Genomic DNA, 17,698 nt, shown 5'->3' on the forward strand with positions numbered 1-17,698 from the left:
CATAACAGATGCGCACACAAACAGTCAACTTGACAAGGAGTCTCTTGCAAGAATATGATAAGGCACTGGCTCACACCCACGCTTGCTCTCACAACTACAGTCTTGTTGATTCTTTCCGCTGTTTGCGCTTGCAGCTTGCCAAGAAGCTCAGGCTTTGGACAGATATGCAGTACTGACACACCTACAGACAGAGAGACCTGACGGACAGAGTCCAGCTGGCGAGTCATGGCAGCAGCAAGCGGAACAGATGTGCGAGGGACTTTGATCTAGGTGAGTACCAAATGGGGTGAGGATCTGGGGGAGGGAAGCAGGGGTGTTGGTCTGTACCAATATTTGGAAATGGCAAGTATACTGTAGAGACGGTGGGCTGAAATAGGGGGTGTTAGAGACACTTTCAGCCAATTATACATCTTTTAAATTTTAGTGGCAAACATTAGCACATTTGACTTAAATTAAATGCTGTCTGTAGGTCCGGGAAATGTCACTTTTGAACCAAAACAGAAGGCCTTAAACTGATACCAGCAATCCCATACATAAAGTGCTTTAAGTCTTCAACTAATGTGCAACTAGTGCATTACATAAATATTCCCTGGTGCCATGTGTTCTGCACTGATTTGTCAGCCCAGGCACACAGTATAGACCAGCATTGCATTAGGTTTACATGCTGTGTTGTTTTGAATTCTACATGGCATTAACGTTGTCTTTGATAGTCGGCTTTCTTGTTCTGTGGGTGCAGACACGTCAGGGAAAATAATAAGTCACTAAGTTGCAGTTCAGTAGTTTCTCTCAAGCAAACTACATTTTGTTTTGCTTTTTGAGACGCATACATCTATTCTCAGGTGGCTAGCGTTGAACCAAATAGTAGGTAAAAGGAAATTGATGGTCCAGAATGAGAAATAAGCTATATGGTTTGAATAGAAAACACAAACCTTCAAAAAGAATGAAGGTGACGGAAGATCTGAAGGCTACCAGTGAAGGAATACCAAGTAGCAAGAGAACAGGTGATGCAGTAGACACTTGATCATATAAATGGCAGCTGGGTAAGAAGTTTCAGGTAGTATTCAGCTGTCATTTAAAAGTGGAAATTGCACCCTGTTTATAATAAAAGACTGGAGAGTGAGGAAAGAGGAAGGGGATAAGGGTTTAGAAGGGGAAATGAGGTAGGGTGGAGGATGTGCTAACACGAGAGGCCAAAAAAGAACAATAAAATATATCCTTCAGGGGAAATTATGAGGGCCTGTGTGTTTCACACCTCCCCCCAAAAACTTTTCCATGTTAATTAGGTAATGTAGAACTAGCAAGAACAGCAAGACGGCAAAAAGCAAGAGCAAAACCCAGATGAAAAGACAGCGTAAAATAGCACACTGTATTCTGTTAGAGGCCATAAGACGCACAGTTTTGTGTGTGCTGAGAGGATAATAATGCATTATTGATGTGACATACTGGCCTGCTGGTGTGTACAGGTTTGTCTCCTGTTTCATAAAAAGTTTAACGAACTGAAAATCTCTATTTTCTGTTTAAAGGGTAAATGTAAAGACATGACAAATTCCAGGACACAGTTCAAATCTATTCTCCATGTTCCCACATGTTTGGAGTGTGATTTACCTTCATATATTCAAAGTGAAACTCGCATCTCACTTGGCAACGTCTTCTAACATCAGCGTTGCTGCATATATCCATGGAAATTAAATCTCTGTGTAGGATTTGTAGAGAAATGCTGGGTTATTTTAATCACCTCCCTCCTATATTATCATACAGACAGAGCATCATGCAGAATCGACATGAATGTGGTTTTGCAGATGTATGTGAGACAGTGCCTGTGATATTGGATTTCTTGTCTCTGACTTAATTTCTGTTCTCTCAGGAAACTCAAATAGTTTCAGTATTATTGAAAATGATGAAAACTACTGTTTTGTTTTCATGCAAGACTAGATGTGTGTCTTCCGTGCGTATGTCTGTATACGCGAAGGAAAGACAGTCCTTGCTGACCCTGCAGTTACAGCCAATTTGCTGTGATCACAGTGACAAGTGTCTCCATATGGATACTTAGTAATTAGCTAAGAGGAGATGGAGAAAGGTTGGAGTTGGTGGGGCATTCGAAGACCTGTCAAAGGGCCCCACTCATCTTACACCCCCCCACCTCCGAAATCTGTCAGGAGGCTTGTCTGGGGCCCGTCCCCCCCAGTCCCCTCCCTCACACTTGGCTGCTCCAGTTAATTGAAGCCACTTCAGATCAGTCAGAGGAGCTGGATCTGCACGCCTGAGCAGACCACGCCGCTCACCTGACCTGTCAGTCACTACTGCCAGATGTCTGCCACACACAGCCACATCCTAACACATTTAAATCCTAAGGACACAGCCAGGATCCAAGAGAAGCTCAGATACACCCACCTCACTAGATCTGCCCAGTTGTAGTCTAAGCCAGGGTGCATTTGCACCATTCAGTTGTGAAGAAGTGTATTTAAACCCTTTTAGTTCCTTTCCTCTAGACAGGTGAGAGGGATAGCTCTTAAACTCAAATAATACTGGCACAGAGAGATCAGAAAATGTGGACTTCAGTGAACAGCAAGGCAGTTTGCTAGGAGTTAGACCTTCATCTACAGGAAGTGACCCTGAAATGCAGTTTTATGGCTATAAGGGGACTGATGTTGTCATCCGATAGCTTGTACTTACTCATGCTTGAAAAGCCAAGCAAAACAAAATGAGCCAAGGGCAAACTTGCTCTCAAGATGCGGTGAAATGCTTTTTCAATACATTTCTAAACTCTGCATAAGAGAAGACAAGAAGCATTAAAGCTCTGTTCAAACAAAGAGCAAAGACTGCAAGTGCACAAAGCTGAGCTGAAGTGATACGGACCGCAATTGGATTTGTTTTGACTAATTTGCCTCCCGCATGGCTTTTGTTGATAGATTACGGCTGAATTGAAAATTGTGTGTGGTTATCATAAAAGACACCAAGGCACAAATGCAAAAGAGCAACTACTTGTCCCTTGATTTGGACCAAAACAAGCTGACTATGGTTTGCAAAGGCCATTAAAGTGATACCTTCATTATCCCTGCAGAGAAATGTTCTTTTTCTTCAGCGAGGGCCCTGCATGGTTAGATGCACAACCAGCAAGTCCTCATGCCTACAGGACAAAATGGTTTCCTTGTCAGTACCTTCCCAAAAACAAATTATATTAAGGTTTACACTTTGGCAACTGTCTGGGCCGGTTTATGCAACTAAAATGATGCGGTTATGGTTGTGTTTATTTTGGCACAGGAATCAACATAAAAAACAACAACTCTGTAACGGATTGTGCAATTTTTCTGTGCACATTTCACTCTCCTGGCTCTATTTCTTGCTAGAGCAAAATGGCTCAGAGCCTGATGGAAAAGTGAAGGATTGAAAAAGTTAAGAAAAGAATTAAAATAAATTAGTTTTTCAATACGACCACTGAACAGATACCAATAGGTGGGTCACATGAAGCTGTTTAAATTTATTCATTTCCTGTTATGTTTGTCCAGTGTAGTAGTATAATTTAGTATTGATTTGGAATCAGTGGGTCACATGACAAGCGCGAAAGTTATTGATAAATGATTGAATAAACATTGTATTTAACACCGAATTGGGCGAATTGGCATATGATGGTGTCTACAGTGAAACATTGTGATGGATGATGACATCGTTGTTTATGAATTTGAGGCAGCGTGTCCCCTCAGTGTTGTAAGGCAGCAGTTGTGTATTAGCTCACCAATGTAGCCGCCGCTGCTTCCCACCGCTGCTCTGACATGAATATCCAACTGTCTCACCCTGCAGAGGAAACTATCTCCCGTTACCACTGACATACATCCCTGTGCCAGGTTTAAAAGCGTCCTCGTCTCTGCACCACATGTCCGTAACTTAGCTTTGTTCAACGTCATATACGTAAAACTACATTGGTTGACTAGCCAAGGAAGCTAAGCTAAGAAAACTGTGTATAAAAACGGCATGACTGAGAGAAACAGCAGCCTGCGGGAAAAGAAACTCTGCTGCCACTTATTTAACCGAGTGTCTTGGGTTCACCTAACTGAGCTGGTTTAATAAGAGAATAATAAATGGGACATGGAGACGTAATGTTAGTGCACTGAGCAGCAACACGCTTCTTTTCATTTCCTCTCCCCACATATCACAAACAACAACAACTCTTGCCCTACGGCAACTCTAAGGGGACACACCAGTTCATTGTTCTCTCCAGTGGGGAGCCTTTTAAATCACGATGTTACGATGGTCAGGGATTAGTAGTCGATGGCTGTCAGCCATCGGCAATGGAAGGTGGCATCATCCATCGGTCCAACCCTAGTTGGGACTCAGACAGCATGTGATAATTTAACAATCTTTTTTGACATATACTGAATTGAATCTGATGCCAGCAAGCTGTTACAAACAAGTTGGGACAAGGGCAACATAAGACTGAGACAGTTGTGGAATGATCATTCCACAGGTAAACAGGTTCACAGTTGTTAGTGTCATGATTGGGTATTTGTGAAATAATATAAATTTTGTAATAATAATATAAACTTTGTATGAACACTGTTGTCAGTGAGCACAGTTTGTTTGCAAATTAATGCATTCTGTTTTTTTTTTGCAATCTGGATTGTATGCCAGTCAAACAGAAATGTATTAATGGACCATAAGTGAAACCTCTGTGGTTAAGATTGACAGAGTTGCAAGATGAGCTTGCTGTTGTCTTACTGCCAAAATGGGGTCAAACTGAGTAGGAAGATGCCGCTGTATCCGGAGTGAATGTCTATCTGAAATGTCAAAGAGTAGGCTACTTTACTTCTGCAGCTGAAAGCAACATTATGTAAATGTTTTTGCCTTAAAATAACAGTTTCAAAAAATTCATTTTGATGGTACAGTGTCTTGTAATAGGGTGAACGTGTCAATGTCTCAGCCACTTCGCCCCCCATCACTTGTTTCTGCACTATGTCACTTCAGTGAGAGGGGATGATTACAGCGTTACATACCTGTTTACTTCAGCATACAACACATAACATTGTTATGATGTAATGAGAAAAACAAAAGCCTGTGCCTTTGCCATGGGTGAGGCACAGAGGAGATGCAGCAAAGGGCCCAGGCTGTAATCGAAGCTGGTACGCTGCGGTAAGGTCTGAGCCTGAGTACATGGTGCGTGCACTCTACCAGGTGAGGTACCAGGGCACCCACAATGTTATTTTTCACAGTTGTCGTGGAGGAGGGAAGTGGTTCAGTGCCCTGCTCACTGACACATAAGCAGGGTGGATGTTTGCTGACGGGTTGCACCTTAATGTCCTCCTGTTGACGGATTGTCACTGCAACACCCTGTTGCCCTAAAAGGGGAAAGTCGTCTATCAGGCATCCTGCAGGAATTCTGCAGAGTTTAATACTTTCCTCTTAAACACTGTGCTCTTCTGTTGGTTCTGCAGTGTTGCCTTCCATAACACTGAACACCAGGGATGTGTGAAGTAGAACCGCAGGGAATAGATCTTTTTGAGACAACCCACTCGGGAGTGAACGTCTGAGATGAGAAGTGGAGCTTGTGTATTGTTTTAAATGCCAGGCTTCTCCTCATTCGCTGTGCCTTCTTGTGCGAGCCTTTACTTGTAGCTCAGTCAGCTGACATTTAATGCTCAGCTATTACAGTCTTTGCTGCGTAAGTATAGGCCTAGTTGTTACTGGCATGAATATGAACGGACAGATGTGACAGCTGGCCAGCCATATGTGACAAGCCTTTTAGATCTTTATGCCTTAATTATTTCTTCCCTTGGGACCAATATTGACATTTTAGGTCTTAACGTTCAGACCTTACAAACTGCCAGCCTCCATTTGGCATTATCTGTCTCTTGGCAACATCCAAGGCTACCGAGAAAGGTGCATGATAATTGCTCACTGCTAAATTCATTACCGTCAGCTGTGGTGAGATGGGTGCTATAAAATGTATCAGTGTTGTAAAGATAATGGTCTGTAAATCATGTCAGTTGTTTACTTAGAAGTGGCTCTGTCAAAAGTTTCTTACTGTGAAAAAATTTTGTGGGAGTTTTTCCTCATTTTTTGTGAGGGTCTGAGGTTGGATGGAGTCGTTTTCATTTATATTTATGGTGTGGGCGCTGAGGAACCCTCTGAGACTTTCTGTGATCAGAGACTATACAATTAAAATTGACTTAATTAATAACTGAAAGTGCAAGTTGAATAATTTTGAACGCTGTGTCTGTAAATATCTAATCTTGGCTGCAATTTTCATGCGGCTCCAATATTCTTGCTGCAGTAGGCAAGTGTGTGTCTTATTTTATTTCAATGATGTCACACGTAATGAGAGCACATTTATGGTTTCTTCATGTACATGCTGTCATCTCCTTTTAAGATTTAAAAAGAAAACACTTTCGGGTGTTTTATTTATCACATTGTCTTATAAACAGCGATCACAAGAGTGAAGGCAACTCTGCTGTCTTCTCTATGAATATTTTTCCCTCCATCTCACCTGAGTCGTCCCACACGTTCTCATTTTTCTTGTTATCCCAGGTTCTAATTTCAGTTCCACGGCAACCCTGCGGCTCCCTCCACTTATTCCTCCTCCCTCGTCTCTCTGAGCGCCTTGTTAAGTGTGGCAGAGCTGGTTAATGATTGTGTTTTATTTCTATTTTTCCTCCGGTAGGGTTCCTTTTGATGGGCCACACATATCTTGACTCTTGACTGAGTCTGGCTTTCTTTCTGCTGTATCTTTATTTCATGTCTTTCTTTCTTTCTTACTTGTTTGCTTTCTTTCCGGCTCGCCTCCTGCCTTTTATTTTTCTGTGTTTCTTGTTTAGTTGGAGTCTGCCTTTGCGTTTTCTTGTTTTTCTCATGACGCTGCAGACGCCACTGTTAGCTGCCAGTAGAGCAGTAAATTGTGGTCACTCAAGGACGCTGTGTGGACCATCACTGCTTATCCAATGGCATACTTTGATACAAATTAGTTTGCTCAGTTTGCCTTGTCTGATTGTTTGCTTTTGTGCTGATCAAGTTGAAATGCTGAGCCAAACTCTCGGTTCATCAGTGAAAGGTCACGCATTTGTACCTACTGTAAGGGATGCATAATATTATCCATTTCATTGAAATTCCACCATATGTTCAGTCTCCACCAGCAGAGCTCACTTATCTTTAACTATAATGCTCGATGCAGATTTAGACGTTCTGCTGTTTTAGTATCTGATTAATTACTAATCACTACATTGTTTCAGTGAGTTCGCTTAAAACAGATGACTACAAATTACGTCCACTTGAATGTAGAAGATTCACTTTATCATATCATTTTGTTCTTTTTTTCTGCGGCAGCTGCATCCTTGAAAGTAAGGAGAACAATTATTGTGTTATTGTGAATGTCACAACATAATTTGGTGCAAAGACTTAAGACATGACATTAAAGGATGTGAAACATGTCAACAGTTATTTCATTATTACTTTTTATTACAGAAGCAGTAAGGTACATTATAAGGGCTGATGTCATCTCCCTACAGTTGAAGTCTCTTGTTGTTCATCCATCCTTCACTCACTGTCTGTTTTTCTTCTTTTCACACTTACCTCTTCATAATGCTTCTAAAACCGTTCTACTGTAGATATAGTAGCAACAAATGACAGCGCCAGGATGTCTTTATATTTCTTTAGATTGTAATGGAAGGTGCAGCTCTGAAGCTCCTCTTGCTGGTGAGTGAACATCAACAACAGCAAGAGGTTGTTCTGAAATTGTTGGAAACAACTTTAAAACCAGTCAACATAGAAATACTCGGAAATTCCTTGATTGGCTCTGAAGAAAACTCCTCTTTCAGTGACTTCAGTTGCTTTTCTTCAAGACAAGTCTATCTTGCTTATTCAAAGTTAGAGGGACTCGAAATCTGATTTGTTGTGACATCTGTCTTCCTTGTTTCCTTTGCTTTCTCAGTTTCTGTCTGTCAGAACATTCCTGGTTGTTTTCTTTACTCGTTTTCTCATTGGTCACATTCTGTGGACATTGTATTTGTGTTTGTGTTGAGATACATCAGTGTAAGAACAAGGCAGGCTCCTTCACCTTTTTTTTGTTTGCTTGCCTGCCTTCATCCCTCCATTCTTTCCCCACTCTTACCTTATTAGAGGCTTCTATTGTCTTTATGTGCAATTGATGTATTTATGTATTCGACATGGTTAAAAGATAAATGCTGTTTGGCCCCCCACTGTTGTGTTTTTTCACTTGTCTTGTTTCTGTGTCTGTTTATCTGCCTCCATCTCGCCGTCCATCACCATCTTGGCATCTGGCGGCGCAGAGAATGCCTCTCTGGTGCTTTTGATTGGCCGTTCAGAGATGGGAGTGTGTCTGCTTGACTCAAATGACTTCATTAGAGAGTGATAATCTCAGAGGGGGTCTCCACCAGAGGCAGCCTGATGTGGTGCATTTGTTTGGGCCATTTTGACAAAAGAAGGAATGTGGTGGAATAGTTAACGAGAGTAATTTCGAATGGCAAAATAGGCAGAGAAGATGGTTTTAGGTCTCGGCAGTGGCAGGAGTGCTCTCAGAGATAGTGACAGAGGGAGATGAATTAGGAAGGCTTGGATTCGGAGCATAACTGTTGGTTACGGTCCCAGATTCACTGCAGAGATCTGAAATGTCACTGTGTGTGTGTGTGTGTGTGTGTGTGTGTGTTTGTGTTGGTCGAGCAGCTTTATCTGTCTGGCATTTCCTGCTTTCAGAACCGACTACAGCACCAAGCACCATCTGATGACCCTCCAAAAGGCTCAGCGCTGCAGAGAATATTGAGGGGAACACGCGTAACCTTAACATGAATTAGGAAAGCTTGGATTTAGAGGATGACATACAGGGTTTTGTCACCTTTGCCAATACCAGCAGTTATTTTGTGGGTGTTATCTTAATAGTGTTGTGGGAGTTCAGGTTTGATTCCTCCATGCTGGCTTTTCTGCGAGCCCCTGTGTGCAGGTAATGAGCTGATCTCAAATCAGACGGCGGGCTGATTAACGCAGATGATATGAAACATTCACAGTTGTCTGGTGTCAGCTTGTGGCTGCAACTTTGCGGGCTTTTTCCACTTCAGTACTGCAAGGATTGAGGTTGACATTTCAGTGCCGGCAGCCAAACAGAGACGTGCGACTGCAGGCACTCAACACCCACCACTATCTCAACTAGGGTTCTTCAGGGAGCGAATATTGAAAATGTCAAATGAAAATTATATCTAAATATTGAAACTTGCATGATTTTCGCATTTCAATGTCATGTATATCCTATAAAGGAAGTTATATATAGCTATAACATGAAAAATATACCACATTAACATACTGTGCGCCACACAGAGTGGATATACTTCTACTTTTTATGCACAATTAGTGAATAATGTGAGAAAATACAGGCTCATGCGTCTTCGTTTGACTTATTTGTGATGGAAATCGTTGTGAGATTTCTGCTGATGATTCCATTTCATAGTCGTACTCTGAACGCCTCATCTGACTGACCAGCAATATTTTTCTCTACTTAGCATTACTGGCATTTCTTATTCATTATCAAGGCTCTGGTTTGACACTTTTCAGTGTGAGATGGCTCATTTTCAGCCCTCACTGGGTAATGTATTTGCTCTTTAATGTATAGATAAAAATGTACAAAAGGTGAGGAGATCACTTTTGGTTTTTAAACACGATCCATCTTTTATGAATTTAATGGAGAGCATTTAAAATTCTCCCTGAATATAAATGAATGTGTGCATGTGCATGTGCATGTGTGTGTGTGTGTGTGTGTGTAAATGTGGTAATTGGGAGGCAGAGTGACGTCGGGGCACACAAAGGAGTAACCCTTGTCGTACCGAGTGCAACCGATGGATAGAACTGAACTTATTAGCGCGGCTACCTTTCCTCTCCCTTCCTTTCACTGAAAAGAGCAACAGCAAAGCAATAAGACAGAGTGCACCGACTGCACCTGTCTCTGAATCTTCTCAATGGTTTGTGATACTCTGCCTGGGTTTCCATACTGTATAATTGAATGTATCTGAATACTGTATCTGTAGTAAATGAGAGAGGCTGAATAGGAATGAAAACTCCCTGTAATAAAACATATTCTTCGTTGAGAACTTATGTGATACCTAACGAGATATATGAATACAATCACTAAGTTAACTATAAAGTATCTGTAGTTGTAAAAGCATTAGACAGGGAATCATATTATCACTTGTCTTTGTTTCCATCTCTGGATGTTATGAAATACAGCCTCACAGGACTTACACCTCTGGTGTTGATGTGCAGGAAGCCAATTTATTCACCTCAGTAGAGCTGATGGAAACACAATTATTTTACATCTTACTGCATTTCTGAGTTTCGGAAATGCACCAAAGAGCACCAAAACACTGCCCATATTAACCCGTTGAGTTGTTCAGATTTGCACTCCGGTGTGGACCTCCGAGGCCGGCTCGCAATTTGCAGCGATCGTTACAGAATCAGTTCTAGAGATAAACTTTCTCTTTAAAGTTTGGTTAGGTTTAGGCACAAAACGACTTGGCTAGGTTATGGGATGTGATGGGATTGTGTTTCTGGTTATCAAAGTGCTTTAATTAAGGTTAGGGAACATCACGAAAATGGTTAAAAGAAACCTTGACAGTTGTCAACATCCGTTCTGAACCCACCCATCCATCCTGACCTCCTCCCATACACGGCCTAGAGTCACTTTACTTCTCCTTTACACCTGATGTCGACAATAATAATTTCTCCAGCTACGAGAGGCTGTACAGTTGGACCTTGAATGTAAACATAATGTTGTTTTGGTACAACTGCTGAAACGACTGATTCTGTCATATTTTTCTTGGAACAGTCTCAACAAAGGATGACCCAGGAACCACCGCATATGATGACCCTGTACATCGGCTCCCTGCCTCTTCAGTTACTGCTGAATGGTCTGAAATGTAAGCTTTCTCCAGTGAGAGAGAGATTAGATGTGACATCTGGTAAGAAGCAGGAATATTGTCCCCTGAGGTGGGGCGGGGCTGTTGTGTGGAAAAATGCCAGATTTGACCACGCCTCTCCACCCCAATGGCATTAGCATTGCTCATGATCCCCATATTTCAGCACGGCAATATGACAGTATGACGACAAGTGAACAGTTGATCTTAATTGGCTCCTCTTCAGTCTGTGTGTGTGGATCCACTTGGGTTTGAAGTACCTTATGCTATTGGAAAGACCGACAGCAGGGACACATCGACAAGATGTTTACTTTTCATTGATATTGGTTTCATTGATGGTCTCTTCAAACAGGATAGTGAAGAGCTTCCTACAGACATCTTGCTGTCTGTCCTCACGCCGATATTGTAGAATACATTTAGAAAATCCTTTTTTTTTATTTTTACCCGTTTCTTTGCTTTTTTCCCTCCAAAAACAGTGGATTTTAATGAAGATCCACACCAAGTTTTCCCACACTACTCCTCTTTGACTCACTTTACCTCTGTTTAAGACGACACCTCACAAATTCACTGACTTGTACTGCTCCCGGCACAGTTCATCATTATAATTGTTGGAAAGAAGGGAGGGAATGGTGAGAAGAAAATGAAGAAAAAAGGGAGTAAAACCTCACTCTGCTATAATTCCTCCTTTATTTACCCAGCAACTATTCTCTACATATTAAACACGTGAAACACTCAAAAGTCTATTATGAGATTTAAGACATGAATGATGCATCATTATTTTGAAAATCATTGAATTCTATGTTTTGTGCTCCACAAAGGGAGCTTTTGGTACATCAATGTTACACATAGACTTCAAACTCTCAATAAAATGGTTGACTTAAACTGACTTGATAGCAAATAGTGAGCAATTCTGGACAAATCACTATCATGATGGGGCGAGGTTGAAGAGAAGATGAAATTGTGCCTTGCTTAAATGAGCCTTTATTTGTATCTGGGGATGGACTGAAAGCAATTTAACCATAGACAACATTTCTGTGCCAGAGTAAGCAGACATGACTTTAAAGTGTATTAAAAAATGGAAAACAACACAAGGACAAAAGTTTAATCACGTCATGACATACTTTGAGACAGCAGAAAAATATTAGGCTGAATTTATTAATGCACTGTAGTAATTGGTGGTTTATGAATCTCCCGTATGAATAGCACAGGTTGTTGGTCTCATCAAAGATTCATTAGGTGTACACAGTGGAGCATTAGGAGGCTACATTTTGCTTTCCCTTTCTGTATCTTGTTACATCCTCAAACATGCTCCTAGGACCCTTTATTCTACTCTGAACAAAACATTCAGCGAGTATATATATTATATTTCTGTGTTTGAACATTATTTGAGATGTAAGAAACAATTTTCCTCTTGACATCTTTTGCTCAGTAATTAAAAAAAAGAGAAATATGTGCACACAATATCATCATTAACAGTGTCAGGTTCACTTATTTTCAAAGCCTATATGGATCAAGTATTGCGTTTCGCTTCATGTTTGGTTTATAAAAGCTGACAACCTGTTGGCATATGAAGGTATTGACTGAGTGCATACATGATGTCCAACACTGTGAAAAGAGAAGGCTCAGAAGAGATTAGACAAGCAGAGGGGATAAAGATAGAGCTAAAGACAAGCTTTGTTTTTGGCCCCCTTATGAGCCAGGGCTCCTGCTAATTACCAAGCTCTCTGGTCCTTGCTAAATGTGTTTGAAATCCACTGGATGCAGATAATTGAGCTGGAAATGTGTTACATGACAAAGTCACGCTGAAGGACAACCACTAAAAAAGGCCTCCTCTTCACTTCCCCCTGTTTCTCTGTCAGGCACACTTTTGAAATAAAACTCCCCCAACTGATTCATTCCACAGCGTTTGTCTTTGTTGTTTGTTGAGATTGAAGCTTAGGGGATGTTTGAGCCACCTATTGTGATAAGCTATAGTCAAAACAGAGACAGGCCAATGGCGGATGTGTCAGACAGGCCTGTGTTTTCTTGTTGCTGAAATAATTGCTTTTAGCCTTCAGTTTAGGGATGTGAGCTTTTAAAGACACATCGCACATCATCATAGCAAAGTAGAGACATGTTTTATAGCCACAGGCTGGATGTGTCTGTCCATGCATCTCAAGTTTTCTCTCTCCTAAGCAGTCGCTTGTACAAATTTTGTATAGCCTAAATCTCAAATTGATTTCAGCTCTTCATATGAAAATTGATTTACGGGCTTGGATGCATTGATCCCGCCAGAGATGGGCCTCCCCTGAGAATGTTGGAGTAAAGTGAAAACAAGGTGAAGAGAGACTCCCTGTCGTTCTATTTGCATTTTAATTATAAGTTGCATCATTGCACTGAGTGCGGTAACAAAACAACTCCCTCGCCCTCCATTCACTCTTCCCTTTTGCTTCAAGCTTGGCTCGCTTCATGAGAATGAAACTTCATGCGGAGAGCCTCTGCAGGGCAGACAATGAACAGCATGGTAATACGTAAGAGCAAACTCAGGAGTGTGGATAAAGGTGAAAAAAGCCTTACCTTGTTGTTGCACAAATATTGTTATCTATCCGCTCAGTTCAAACAAAGGAGGATATTGTTATAGCCCAGTCTCATTCCCAGATTGTCAAATACTGACATTCTGTGACGCCCTTCTGCATCTCACATACATGCACAAGGTACCCTTAAGCGACTGTATAAGATGCACCAGGAATTTAAATAACTACAGCGTAAACCCATCTGTGACGATATTAGATGCTCAGAGCAACTGCTCCAGTCATCCGAGTAAGATGATGTAGTATAAAGGGCAACAAAGTTTGTGTAGGGAGGAGGTCAGGGTGGATGGATGGGACAAACACAGGACTTTAACTGAGGAGCGTTCTGTTCGTGTCCTGTGCGAAACCTTAAGTCACTGTGACTTAATATTTTGACCCTTTGCCTAAAGATAACCAAGTAGATTTGGTCCCTAATCATTCAAAACAAAAATGTTCACGACCATTTGTTTGAATGGCATTCTGGTGGAAAGGTCTAATGGCAAACCTCTCCCACAAGTGTGACGCACACAGAGCTAAAGGGAGCTAGAGGGCCAAGGCAAAGTGTTGGCATAAAGTGCCGTGGGAATGACTCCTAAGACCTAGACATAAGTTAGTACTTTTGCACTTCCGACTCCTTGTCTCGAAGCTTAACAGATTCTTATGTTTTGTTCTACGGCATAAAATATGTCAGTAAATACCCCACATGTAGATTTTAAAGCGTTTACATGTCTTTAAAAAGGCGGTTACTAATAAATGGCTAAGTCATCATGCCATCATCATTTATAGTGAAGTGTGTATGGTTTTATGTAGTAAGATGCTTGGTTTGTTTATAGCCTCATGTTAGATTTTCACTTCTAACAATTGCATTTAGGTTTTAGGGGCGTTCATTATTGAAGATTATCTGGCTGAACAAAACTTGCAGGTTTCATAAACAATAATCCAAAATCCTATTGAGAAATCCCATTGCCCTTTTTCTTGCTGAGGGCACCAGGGTGATGCGATGCTCATGTCCGGGTTAGCCTACAAAAATACGTCATTTAAAATTAGAAGAAGTTGATTGTCAAAATGATATTTTTATTTGGATGTTACTTAGATATACTCAGCTGTGTTTCAGTTGGTTTTGGAGAAGAAGTCACAGAGTGAGACAGAGAGCTGTGGACTGCAGCCAGTATCGTTTTGTCATTTGGAAAAGCACTTTTCTGTTGTTATCGTGGCAACATGGGGCGACTGTGGTTTGATGTCTGTCTCTGATTATATAATTTTTAGTTTCTCAAATCTCACAGTGGGTTTGTGTTCTGGGTGTGCTTGTGTAGAAGTGTATGTATGTTTTGTTGTACTGTGAGTATAGAGGGCTAATTGATCACATTGGACTAGTGTGTAAACAACTTGCAAGAGCACAGACTGTAGATGTGTGGGCTTCTGGATATATCACAGGATGGCAGTATGTTTATGCACACATGGAGTCTTGTATGTAAACAACATGCAAAACTGTTACCACTATACGGCACAGCAGCAGCAGGATCAAATGCGCCCTTTATCTTTCTTCCTCATCCGTCTTATTGAATATGTAACATCGGGTGTTTCTAGCTGACTGTGCTAAATATTGGGTGAAGAGTATGCAGATAGATTGATTTGCATGTGTAATGTGATTTACCCTGACTGAAAGTCATTGTGCTAAAGGTATTTGTGTGTGTAATGAAGTACACCAGACCATGAACTTACTTATCAGACATTCTTTCACAGTTTGCAGCTTTGTTGCAAAATGTGGGAATTTTTACAGAGACCAAGTGCTCAACATTTTGACTGTAGTTAAAGTGAATGACTCGAAAAGTCGGTTTGAAATGTGTGGGTGAGTGTTGTGGAGGAGCCGCTCCTTTGTTTGTGTTTGGATTTAGGATTGGACCTTTTATAGCGAAACAGTGAGTCACACAGCAGCTGGTCAGCTCTGCAAAAACCAGAGCAAAGCAGAGATTTGGGGAAGATCAGAAAGGATGGAGAGATGGGGAGAAAGAAGAAAGGATGATGGCAGAGGCCAAATGCTGACAAAATACTTTCTTCTTTGTCATTTGTTGTTAGGCTGAGCATTAAGACAGCTTTTAGCCATAATGATATAATAAATGATGGATGATGATGTAGCCATGATGAGAGTAAAGGTTTGACAGAACATATAGAGTAGACACCTTTTTGTTATTAACTGTTTGCCCCTGTGCATTAAAGACATGATTGTTTCTTGCTTCACTAGTCAGCTTAATACCCTTTACTGTATGTATTTTAGCTTTTGAGAACTGTTAGTCTCAGAGTACCAGCAACACTGTGAAGTTATCTCTTAGAAATGTAGTCCCAAACATAAATGCAATGACGGCGTATCTCTAAAGGTGGCACTACAATGAAGTTAATTAATATTACCAGTCATAATAGTGGTACTTAATTCTGTGATGTGTTTATTAATCTGCGCTAAGCTATCTCACTTTACTTAGATATGAGACTTCTTATGGTATTTTTTGTTATCTTGGCTGCATGAATTAGCACTTTTCTCCATTTTACATCCTCTAAAGTAAGAAATGTGAGTAAGGAAGAAGCGTGGCACTGGCATGGTAGCTTGATTTTATGGCAATCTTCGCTGGGTTTAATAGCGGCAGAGAAAATGGGGAGTTAAGGTTTAAAAAAGGGGGAAATGAGGAGACAAAGAAAAAGAGATAGAGTGAGGAGGCCATCAGTGATATAGAGAGGGATGGTGATGTTGTTTCGCTGGGGTTTGCTCCACGGTTCAGGGAGGGCCTCTGTCTTTGCCGGCGCCTCTTAATCCATCACACCTCCCACGGCCCTGGAATCCGACACACTCCAGTGTCTCCCCAACACGCCGCAGAGTTCGCGCTCAGCCCTGTCATGCATGTGTGCCCACTGTTCCCGTTTTTCTCTTATCCCTGTTTTCACCCTCTTTTTCTCTCTCTGAGTGAGTGTCAGGCCTATCAGCAGTGCCTCGGGCAAGATGGACACACTGTTTTACAGCAGACATGTTTTCATACATGCTCCACATCCAGCCTTGTTCGCACATGAGCCTTTTGCTCACACCTGAGAGGAGATTCTCCTTCCCTCTGCCTACTTTGCTTAACTGCGACTGCTTCTCGTATAGACAAGATTTCCTTGCTGTTAATGTCAGAGACACTTTGGCTACTTTTATGACCGTCTTCTAGTCTGCTGCCAAAACTCCTGAATCACATATACAGAGAGTTGGAATCATTTCTGTCATCTGATCCCTGTGCGTGTGCTTATTTGACAGGATATGCACCTCCAGCCAGCTGTGCATGATTTTTCGAAATGGGAGTCAGCTACTTCACTTGATCAATCTTGCTGATCCCCCAGATGCATCTGCACATGCTCCCCGTAAGCTTTCATCGGAGCAGCCGTCCACTTTTAATGGAATCTGACCTTATAATGAACAGGCTTCATTAACCCTCTGTCAGATTTCTCACCCGGGCTGGAGGGACGAGGGCAGTGGGGGTTGTTAAAAAAGCACACGGTTGACTCTAAGCTGTGGAAATTGAGCTAGCATGTGGGCGTTTGATTTACGTTCAGAAATGCGTCATGCATACGCTCAAAGCTGCAACACTCTGTCACTTAGCCTCAGCTTTTTGGCATGTTTTCAATCTTTGTAGTCTGTCCCTCTAAACTCTGCAGCCCGTCTCTGTACCTCACTGTTTCTCTCGCTGCCTATTGTCGCACAAGGTGACCCTCTAAACACTCCAGGACCCCTGCTGTGATATCAGGCTTTTCTGCGGCAGCCAAATCACACAGCTCCACCCTCTGTCCACCTGATGGTGGTGTCTCAGCACCGTGCCGCCTGTTTCCCTCCCCTCCCAGCAGGGAGCGGGGCCTGAAGGGAAAGGCTGGTGGGTGGCTCTCTGTATTTGATGTTTCCCTTTCATTTTGCAAGTTAAAGGGAATTTAGATGGAGACACGTGTGTGTGTGTGTGTTTGTAAGTTCTTGTGTGCTCGCATGTAGAATGTGTTTTTGTTTTTTTCCTTTTATAATAAATTTACTTTATCTTTTTGAGAGTCTCAGCAATAGCTGTAATGAATTCCAGAAGGCTTTCCATCTCTTTACTCTGTCATTCTTCACCTCCTATTTCACAGCAGGCTTGCTCGCCTGAAGTCTCTGCCATATGGCCATACTGAAGCATTTTTGGGATAAACTTAACTATTTCATAAAAAAATCCATTGATATAACCGCATAAAAAGGGCTTGTCA

The 17,698-nt window shown here is 41.6% G+C and overlaps 1 long non-coding RNA gene across 1 annotated transcript in view; it reads left to right on the forward strand.

Moving 5' to 3' along the window:
• Positions 1-17,698, forward strand: part of LOC141019681 (uncharacterized) — a 43,878-nt gene that overhangs the window by 18,160 nt on the left and 8,020 nt on the right. The window contains exon 2 of the long non-coding RNA XR_012180788.1: positions 135-270. This is a non-coding gene — a long non-coding RNA (uncharacterized lncRNA). The remainder of the gene's footprint in view (positions 1-134; positions 271-17,698) is intronic.

This window comes from Pagrus major, chromosome 23 (genome assembly GCF_040436345.1).
Source record: "Pagrus major chromosome 23, Pma_NU_1.0".
Lineage (NCBI taxonomy): Eukaryota > Metazoa > Chordata > Actinopteri > Spariformes > Sparidae > Pagrus > Pagrus major.